Source organism: Poecilia mexicana, unplaced genomic scaffold, assembly GCF_051168715.1.
Source record: "Poecilia mexicana isolate PSO_F unplaced genomic scaffold, ASM5116871v1 scaffold_15, whole genome shotgun sequence".
Classification (NCBI taxonomy): domain Eukaryota; kingdom Metazoa; phylum Chordata; class Actinopteri; order Cyprinodontiformes; family Poeciliidae; genus Poecilia; species Poecilia mexicana.
In genome coordinates this window covers 22,451,000-22,462,148 of record NW_028263384.1, presented here as the reverse complement: position 1 = coordinate 22,462,148, position 11,149 = coordinate 22,451,000, and positions in this window count along the sequence as shown.

Here is an 11,149-nt window from a genome sequence, read left to right as displayed (position 1 = left end):
ACTCAAGGGGTGCAAACAAATCCATGCCACATGTTGTAGACTTTTACCGTACAAAGGTTTGGTATTTAATTTGCCTTCCACCACAACAGATTTGTATCAGTTTGTCTCATTGAATTCTGGGGAAACGGATGAAGATTTGTAGTAGTGTGACAAAATATGAAAAGGTTTAAGGGCCTTGAAGATTTTTGTAAAGATTGTATACCCATCAAACGTTCTGATCCGTCACTGCCTGTTAAACCTTTTACTCTTTCATCCGTCTCTTATCTTTTGCATTGATAGTGCTCTGCATGCACCAGGCACATCACCCACAGAGAGGCTTCTTGTTTTTCAGTGACAACACAGAAACTTACTCTACAAAACAAAATCAAGTCATTCATGGATGACTTTATCTGAAACAGGAAATCAAATCTTTTCTCTCTGACTTCCTTATCTATCCTGATCTGATGAGCGCATGTGCTCTGGTGATGGAGCATGTGTTTAAAAATGTCACACCTGTGAGCTTTCTACTGTACTCCATAGCTGTGAAGGAAGGACATGATTTTCCTGCTCAATTACATCTAAAAGTTTCGACCATAAAGAGACGAATAGTTACTGGGTCAACTCAGTTATGGTCGAGTAAAAAACGAACCAACGGTCGTCTCTGCTGTGTTTCCAAGTGAAAACTCCTAATTAGCTGCTGCGGTGCGTGCTTCTTCGTTGTGGAGGCGAGTGAAAAACTCCTCTGGGAGTGAACCGACCCAGGTAGTCCTCACATCTGAAGTGCAGTCTAATAGAAAAGCAAACACGGTGATTACCGAGGCCTCTTCACAAGGGGCAGCATGCAGTGAGAGTGCAGCCTTGCAGCTGAACAAGCTGATGTGTATGTGTATGTTTTCATGCTGGTGGTGCAGCTGCATGCAGCCTAGAGGGATGTATAGTCCTTCCACAGAGGCCTCGGCCTGTCCTGGTCCCCTGCTCAGAAATCCTCCTACATGTCCTGATTAGACGACTGGATGGATGGAGGAGCGGTGGCTCCTGTTAGCCAGAGCTCTGCTTTTCCACTCAGCTTTGTCTCCTCCGTGACAGAATGGAGAAGGGCCATCATTTGGACCAAGACACAGAGGAAACATTCAGTGGAAGAGTTTCACTTTGTTTCACTAATTTCACAAAAAATCAGAATTGTGCTTTAAGGCTTGCAGTGTGAATGTAGCCAAGATATGTGGTCAGTTTTTACCCTTACAGGTAAAGACTGACCATCGACATGAAGGAAGCAATCCCCCTTTTTCCAGTTGAGAAGCACCACCAGACACTTAGAAGAACTAAATGATAACTTCCATGGCTGGACGATATGGCTGAAAACGAATCACAAAATAAACATTTCATTTTGGTTGATATTGGTAATTATTAGTTTCTTCACTTCACGTCGTTGTGTTTTATTTTTAAGCATGAAGCATGGGGACAAAACATGAACCTACTACTGCGTAAGTTACTCAACACGTTGTTGCTAGGTAACCAAAGAGTGAGTGAGTTAGTTGATTCGTCACCTTGCTTAGACAGCCGGTTCTGGATCGGAGTTCAGTGAAATTAGTGACGATGCTATCAGCTGTATTATCTATTGATATTGATCATGTGTCTATATTGTTATTGATCTGTTGTCCAGCTTTAAACTGCTGCTTTGGATGTTGAAGGCCTCGGCTTGAAGATTCTCCAAAAAGAAAGATGAAAACAAGATTCCCAAACAGACACTCTTCTCTCCATGACTTTGCCTTCAGACATCACAACTCTTGCTTTAGATCCCACACTCATACAGCACACCAACATAATATCTCAGTTTTATTAATTCACTTTTTTAAGCTAATCAGAGTTTCTGAGAACGTTTTGCATGCATTCCCGGACTTCCTGTCTCTGTGGAGGAGAACTACAGATAACTGTAAAGGACCATTCCCTCACCTTCAGGAGACCGTACACCATATTCCTATTTCTTGAGTGACTCCCAGCCTTGGCAGCCTTCTTCTTCGTTATACCTTGTCTCATGTGGGACTTGGGTCTGTTGCACATAGAGGCTCTTTCTCTGAGGCACACGGGCCCTCTTCAGTTCTTGTTGACTCAGTAAATTACCTAGGATGTCAAGGCCCAACCACAGCTTACCCTTGGAGCGGGGAGGTGTGGGGGACGCAGTGTGACTGTGGGAAAAAAAGGCACAGTCAGAGCCAGAGAGGGAGAGAGTCTGGTAATGGTTAAAGTAGCATAAAGAACAGGAGGAGTGGACACATGACAGAAGACAATGTCTCTTTCTCAGAAGAAGACTCATCCAGATCCACAGAGGATCTGGATGAAAAGAATAATAATAATAATAAGTTCGCACAGGGAGAACATTGACATTTCATTACAGCCTGTCCATAAGAACAAAAAACAAACAACATAAGACAGGGTGGACAGGTGCCGGAGGCTGCAGCCATGAGAGGCGATCAGACGAGCCAATCAGAAACCGTCTGGAAGTAGTCCAGGTGAGCAGGCTGCACACCTGCAGCCTTCCACTCTGTCTGTTTTGACACCTTGTCCATCTGTCTGTCTCTCTTATCATGAACCTCATCAAGGTCCTGCTAACAGCTTCTCGTTTTAACACCATAACTTTAAGGATTATGGTTCAAAATTCACACAGATGCTGTTTCAGTGAGCAGTTTACCTACATTTAAAGGATTTTAGACCAATTTGGGGCTTTCAGTAATTTATTTCGGAATCATTGTTTCTCCAGGGTAAATATACAGCAAGGGGCATCCTTGCTGTATATGGTGCACATGTATGAATAAAGCATTGATTTACGGACTCAGATGTATACAAACACCCACAAGCTGCTCATCAACCCGATGCTTTTGTAGGCATCAACACAATTCTGGCATCATCCTGGCAGAAGTGGTGGTGTAAGGGCATGGGAGCGAGGAGGAGGTGATGGGAGCGAGGAGGAGGTGATGGGAGCGAGGAGGAGGTGATGGGAGCGAGGAGGAGGTGACGGGAGCGAGGAGGAGGTGATGGGAGCGAGGAGGAGGTGATGGGAGTAAGGAGGAGGTGATGGGAGCGAGGAGGAGGTGATGGGAATGAGGAGGAGGTGATGGGAGCGAGGAGGAGGTGATGGGAGCGAGGAGGAGGTGATGGGAGTAAGGAGGAGGTGATGGGAGCGAGGAGGAGGTGATGGGAGCGAGGAGGAGGTGATGGGAGCGAGGAGGAGGTCATGGGAGCAAGGAGGAGGTGATGGGAGTAAGGAGGAGGTGATGGGAGCGAGGAGGAGGTGATGGGAACGAGGAGGAGGTGATGGGAGTAAGGAGGAGGTGATGGGAGCGAGGAGGAGGTGATGGGAGCGAGGAGGAGGTCATGGGAGCAAGGAGGAGGTGATGGGAGTAAGGAGGAGGTGATGGGAGCGAGGAGGAGGTGATGGGAACGAGGAGGAGGTGATGGGAGTAAGGAGGAGGTGATGGGAGCGAGGAGGAGGGAACGAGGAGGTGATGGGAGCAAGGAGGAGGTGATGGGGGTGATGAGGAGGTGATGGGAGCGAGGAGGAGGTGATGGGAGCGAGGAGGAGGTGATGGGAGCAAGGAGGAGGTGATGGGAGCGAGGAGGAGGTGATGGGAGCGAGGAGGAGGGAACGAGGAGGTGATGGGGGCAAGGAGGAGGTGATGGGGGTGATGAGGAGGTGATGGGAGCGAGGAGGAGGTGATGGGAGCGAGGAGGAGGTGATGGGAGCGAGGAGGAGGTGATGGGAGCGAGGAGGAGGTGATGGGAGTAAGGAGGAGGTGATGGGGTGATGAGGAGGTTATGGGAACGAGGAGGTGATGGGAGCGAGGAGGAGGTGATGGGAGCAAGGAGGAGGTGATGGGAGCGAGGAGGAGGTGATGGGGTGATGAGGTGATGAGGAGGTGATGGGGTTATGAGGAGGTGATGGGAGCGAGAAGGAGGTGATGGGAGCGAGGAGGAGGTGATGGGAGTAAGGAGAAGGTGATGGGGGTGATGAGGAGGTGATGGGAATGAGGAGGTGATGGGAGCAAGGAGGAGGTGATGGGAGCGAGGAGGTGATGGGAGCAAGGAGGAGGTGATGGGAGCGAGGAGGAGGGAACGAGGAGGTGATGGGAGCAAGGAGGAGGTGATGGGGGTGATGAGGAGGTGATGGGAGCGAGGAGGAGGTGATGGGAGCGAGGAGGAGGTGATGGGAGCAAGGAGGAGGTGATGGGAGCGAGGAGGAGGTGATGGGAGTAAGGAGGAGGTGATGGGGGTGATGAGGAGGTGATGGGGTGATGAGGAGGTGATGGGAGCGAGAAGGAGGTGATGGGAGCGAGGAGGAGGTAATGGGAGTGAGGAGGAGGTGATGGGAGCGAGTAGAATGTGATGGGAGCAAGGAGGAGGTGATGGGAGCGAGGAGGTGATGGGAGCAAGGAGGAGGTGATGGGAGTGAGGAGGAGGTGATGGGAGCAAGGAGGAGGTGATGGGAGCAAGGAGGAGGTGATGGGAGTGAGGAGGAGGTGATGGGAGCAAGGAGGAGGTGATGGGAGCAAGGAGGAGGTGATGGGAGTGAGGAGGAGGTGATGGGGCGATAAGGAGGTGTTGGGGGTGATGAGGAGGTGATGGGGTGATGAGGAGGTGATGGGGGTGATGAGGAGGTGATGGGAACGAGGAGGTGATGGGAGCAAGGAGGAGGTGATGGGAGTGAGGAGGAGGTGATGGGAGCAAGGAGGAGGTGATGGGAGCAAGGAGGAGGTGATGGGACCAAGGAGGAGGTGATGGGAGTGAGGAGGAGGTGATGGGGCGATAAGGAGGTGTTGGGGGTGATGAGGAGGTGATGGGGTGATGAGGAGGTGATGGGGGTGATGAGGAGGTGATGGGGTAATAAGGAGGTGATGGGGTGATGAGGAGGTGATGGGGTGAGGAGGAGGTGATGGGGTAATAAGGAGGTGATGGGGTGATGAGGAGGTGATGGGGTGATGAGGAGGTGATGGGAGCGAGGAGGAGGTGATGGGAGTAAGGAGGAGGTGATGGGGTGATGAGGAGGTGATGGGAACGAGGAGGTGATGGGAGCGAGGAGGAGGTGATGGGAGCAAGGAGGAGGTGATGGGAGCGAGGATGAGGTGATGGGGTGATGAGGTGATGAGGAGGTGATGGGGTGATGAGGAGGTGATGGGAGCGAGAAGGAGGTGATGGGAGCGAGGAGGAGGTGATGGGAGTAAGGAGAAGGTGATGGGGGTGATGAGGAGGTGATGGGAGCAAGGAGGAGGTGATGGGAGCGAGGAGGTGATGGGAGCGAGGAGGTGATGGGAGCAAGGAGGAGGTGATGGGAGCAAGGAGGAGGGAACGAGGAGGTGATGGGAGCAAGGAGGAGGTGATGGGGGTGATGAGGAGGTGATGGGAGCGAGGAGGAGGTGATGGGAGCGAGGAGGAGGTGATGGGAGCAAGGAGGAGGTGATGGGAGCGAGGAGGAGGTGATGGGAGTAAGGAGGAGGTGATGGGGGTGATGAGGAGGTGATGGGAACGAGGAGGTGATGGGAGCGAGGAGGAGGTGATGGGAGCGAGGAGGGGGTGATGGGGTGATGAGGTGATGAGGAGGTGATGAGGTGATGAGGAGGTGATGGGAGCGAGGAGGAGGTAATGGGAGTGAGGAGGAGGTGATGGGAGCGAGTAGAATGTGATGGGAGCAAGGAGGAGGTGATGGGAGCGAGGAGGAGGTGATGGGAGTAAGGAGGAGGTGATGGGGTGATGAGGAGGTGATGGGAACGAGGAGGTGATGGGAGCAAGGAGGAGGTGATGGGAGCGAGGAGGAGGTGATGGGAGCAAGGAGGAGGTGATGGGAGCAAGGAGAAGGTGATGGGACCAAGGAGGAGGTGATGGGAGTGAGGAGGAGGTGATGGGGCGATAAGGAGGTGTTGGGGGTGATGAGGAGGTGATGGGGTGATGAGGAGGTGATGGGGGTGATGAGGAGGTGATGGGGTAATAAGGAGGTGATGGGGTGATGAGGAGGTGATGGGGTGAGGAGGAGGTGATAGGGTAATAAGGAGGTGATGGGGTGATGAGGAGGTGATGGGGTGATGAGGAGGTGATGGGGCGATAAGGAGATGATGGGGGTGATGAGGAGGTGATGGGGTAATAAGGAGGTGAAGGGGTGATGAGGAGGTGATGGGGTGAGGAGGAGGTGATGGGGTAATAAGGAGGTGATGGGGGTGATGAGGAGGTGATGGGGTGATGAGGAGGTGATGGGGGTGATGAGGAGGTGATGGGGCGATAAAGAGATGATGGGGGTGATGAGGAGGTGATGGGGTAATAAGGAGGTGATGGGGTGATGAGGAGGTGATGGGGGTGATGAGGAGGTGATGGGGTTGATGAGGAGGTGATGGGGTAATAAGGAGGTGATGGGGTGATGAGGAGGTGATGGGGTGATGAGGAGGTGATGGGGTGAGGAGGAGGTGATGGGAGCGAGGAAGAGGTGATGGGGTGATGAGGAGGTGATGGGTTGAGGAGGGGGTGATGGGGTAATAAGGAGGTGATGGGGTGATGAGGAGGTGATGGGGTGATGAGGAGGTGATGGGGTGATGAGGAGGTGATGGGGTGATGAGGAGGTGATAGGGGTGAGGAGGAGGTGATGGGAGCGAGGAGGAGGTGATGGGGGTGATGAGGAGGTGATGGGGTGAGGAGGGGGTGATGGGGTAATAAGGAGGTGATGGGGGTGATGAGGAGGTGATGGGGTGATGAGGAGGTGATGGGGGTGAGGAGGAGGTGATGGGAGCGAGGAGGAGGTGATGGGGGTGATGAGGAGGTGATGGGGTGAGGAGGGGGTGATGGGGTAATAAGGAGTTGATGGGGGTGATGAGGAGGTGATGGGGTGATGAGGAGGTGATGGGGGTGATGAGGAGGTGATGGGGTGATGTGGAGGTGATGGGGTGAGGAGGAGGTGATGGGGTGATGAGGCCACTGTGTGATTTTGGGTTTTGGTGTCAGCGACTCCCCTGGACTTTCTCTGAAACGATGTGACTGAATCTCATGCAAACTGAAGACTAAAGAGAAAAAACAGAAACTCTCAAACAAGAGCTTTGTGTTCAATCATCAAGAGACGACAGAGCAACGATTGTCTTCTGTATTTTGTCTCATCATGTCTTGCCATTCCTTAACGTCTCGAAAAGGAAGTTTTTTCACTTGGTGACAAACCTGCTGCTGTCTGAGACTCTTGGGAAGAGTCCAGATATTGTTTAATAATTTTATATTAAACAAGAACATTTAACTCTTTTGTGAATGAATAATGCAAAATATCAAAGTCCACAATGAATGCACAACACAATGACCCAAGTATCAGACCACACTAGCTCTTTTCTAATGCTGCTTTTTGTACTTACTTGCAAAAACGTTTATAGTTGTGTTTCTATTAATGTTTTTATGCACATTTAAAAGTATTGTATTGCACAAAACCTGCATCCCAGTTGGATGGAAACACAGCTTGTGAGCGTATTTCTGCAGTAATCGATCTGGACTTGTACTGATTCTGAAGCAGAGGCCCTCAGTGTTTCTATACTCAGTTTGGTGAAGGACAGATCATTGGATTTGATTTGATTTTACAATGCAGGGATCAGAACCCTGATCTGCTTCATGTGATCAACTTGGGACATCCATTTTAATTCTGAATATATCAGTTATTGATGAATTCTCACTGAAAATGCTACATTTTATGTTTAGTGAAAATCTGGTGGGATCTGTGATGAATTATGAACCTGAAAACATTAAAAACTGAAGCAGCAGAAAGTCAGGAGTATTTTATGCCAATGAATCATTTCATTTCTTATTTTGAAAGACAACTTTTTTGGCACAATAAAAACTTTGTAGATATGTGAAGTTGTCTGACTTTCATGTTTTAAATTAATTGAAGCTTTATCTTTTAAATGCCTGCAAATATATTGTTGTTTTAAGTTGAAGCCTTTATCTTCAAGCTTTTGATAAAGAAAGGAATGAAAACATGAACTGTTTTTGTTTTCCTCAAATGTCCCAACTGCTCTTCCTTTAAAAGCTTTGGCCCTTTTGGCCGACTAACGCCTCATGAGCAGCTGTCTGACGCTGGACGTTCACACGACACGACTTCTAACGTTTTCAAGCCAGTGAAGGAGAGAGAGCGACAAGAGCCTCTTTCAGGGGCATTTCAGCGGGGATTACAGCGACTCGCAGCTCACCATGTCTGAACAATGTGACCAGAAGGCCTTCAAGAGTCGCTGCTTTGCTGGGTTGATCTAATAAATCATTAAAACGTCTCATTGAGCCTGAAAGAATGAGGGGGGGAGATTAGCACAGCCTGAGAACTGTATGCTGGGACACAGCGGAAGAAAACGCGTCTGTAGTTTGAGATAAAGTGGCTTACTTACCAACAACACTGCAAAAATGCAAAATCTTACCAAGAATCTTTGGTCTAATTTCTACTGCAAATATTTTAATGCACTTGAAATGAGACTAAACTGACTTCAAGTAACTTTTCAGCAAGAAATATGAGACTGTTTAAGTCAATGACTCCTTTACATTAATGAAAACAATAATACTTCCATTGTTACACTTTTTTCAGTTTAAGTTAAATAATCTACCAGTGAAATGTGAAATAAGTACTTTTTCATCAATATAAAGGAATTATTGACCTAAAACAAGTTCATATATCTGCTGAAAATTTTCTTGTAAGTTAGTTTTGTCTCATTTGTTAAGATATTTGCACTAGAACAAAATTACTTAGTAAGATTTTATGTTTTTGCAGTGAGGTGTTAACACTTTTTACTGCCATTTAATGCGATAGAACAACACATTCTCTACCTCATGGTGAGTCATTTTGAGAAGGTGAACTGCCAGAAATCTCCCAGATGTGCAGAGCTAAGAGAAAAGACTTTGATCTGAAACTGAACTGTGAACTCTGGACTAGATATGATTTTTAATATGAAATACTAAAAATTATATCTATAATACAGTCAAAGTTTGTGACTGTATCATGACTAAATGTGAAGAAAATATCCAGGGATGTGTGATTTTTTCAGTTTCTGCTGCCAGTCTTGACCAGAATTCTCTTGGAAAAGAGATTTTTAATCTCAGTGGGATTTTCCTGGTGAAATTAAGGTTAAAAATCCTTTACTAAGGCACTGGTTCACTCATAAATATTAAAAATTCATGTGACAAGTTATAATTTAGGTAAACCCACTTCTTTTTCTTGTCTTAATCCAGATAACAATGTATCATTAGTAAAGCAGCAGGCTTTGAGAAGATGACTCTGAACTTCGGTGATGTAGTTAGTCAAAGCTTGAGGGATTAATAAAGGAATAAATTATGAGATTTGTTGAATTACTCTCCTGCTTCCTCTCCGTTGTTTGTATGTCGCTGTGAATGTGTGCAGTGAGTCAGAGCTGCAGAGTTATGGGACAGGTAGCTGCTTCCAGCCGGACTTGTTCAAAGCCGGGTCTCAGCAGTAAGACTCAGGGAAAGTACAAAGCCTTGCTGGTGGTCTGTGCAGAAGTCTGCCTGATCTGCCCAAAACAGCCTGGTTACTGGTGCGGCAGCGACACGCCTGCTTTGTCAACACCGTCTTTCTCATTTCTGTGTCCAAGGGAAAATCCGTCCTGTAGGCCTGGAAAGACTGTAAATCGCCAGAGATTTCGTGGTGCCTTTATGTGCGAGCACCGATTGGCTAATCTGGAAACGCTAATGAACGTTTTGATCCATATCTTTTATTCTTTTCTACGACTGGGAAAGACATTTAAAAGGTTTAAAACTAATTTTTGTTTTTTGTTGCCATAGTTCAGTGGACTACAACCTTTACTAACCAAGAAGTCGATTTTCCCCATCAGTTGAATTACAGAAAACTCATTCAGAGCCGAGGATGTTACACAACCCTTTGTGAAAACACAACTAAATGTTTTAACAATAAATATCTACTGTAGGAAATGTGTGGTTATTTTCAAAGAACCACCATTTTATTTTATTTTCAGGTTTTAAAACAAGGAAGAGCATAAAATATTTACAAAAGAGGATTAGTTCATTTTCTTTTGTGGGATGTTGATGTTTGATGTTTGTGTGAACAAAAAAAGCTCATAGATTTCAACATAATGATTAGAAAAAATATGACTGATTCCTGTCGTTCATGATGGAGTATCAGGACCACACTGAGAAAAATTAAAGAATAAAGTCATAAAATTACAGGAATAAAGTGATAAAATGACAAGAGTAAACTCAAAAACAGTCATAATATTATGAGAATTATGTACAAGAATAGTCACAATAATATAATAATAAAGTCCAGAATAAAGATACTATAATTTTATTCTCTATCACCTTCTATCACCTGAAGAACATCTCCAGGATTAGAGGACTAATGTCTCAGCAGGATCTAGAGAAACTCATCCATGCGTTTATCTTTAGCCGTATTGATTACTGCAACAGGATCTTCACAGGTCTGACTAATAAATCAATCAAACAGCTGCAGCTGATCCAGAACGCTGCTGCTCGCGTTCTCACTAGAACCAGGAAGATAGAGCACATAACACCAGTTCTAAAGTCCCTACACTGGCTCCCTGTAGCTCAAAGAATAGACTTTAAAATACTGTTGTTAGTTTATAAATCACTGAACGGTTTAGCACCACAATACATTAAAGATCTGTTATTGCTGTACCAACCATCTAGACCCCTCAGATCTTCTGGTTCTGGTCTGCTCTGCATCCCCAGAACCAGAACCAAACGAGGAGAAGCAGCATTCAGTTTCTATGCACCACGGATTTGGAACAAACTTCCAGAAAACTGTAAAACAGCTGAAACACTGGGTGCCTTTAAATCTCAACTTAAAACCCACCTGTTTACAGTTGCTTATGGCAATTGATGCCTTCTATGTATTTGCGAGTGACTGGGAGTCATTGCGCGTATATAAAACCCTGTAAATTCTAGACTAACAGGTAACCAATTAATGCACAAAATCCGCGTAGGACAGCGAAAGTCCTAGCGCAAAATTTTCGCGAAACAGGCGGACGGAGCCTGGTGCTGCAAGGCTGGAGGCCTTGTCCTGTTAGGCTGTGATTTTATCTTTTCTTTTTATCTTTTTATTACTTTCTTTTTCTTTCTCACTGTTTAAAATTATGTAAAGCACTTTGAAATGCCTTGCTGCTGAAATGTGCTATACAAATAAAATTTG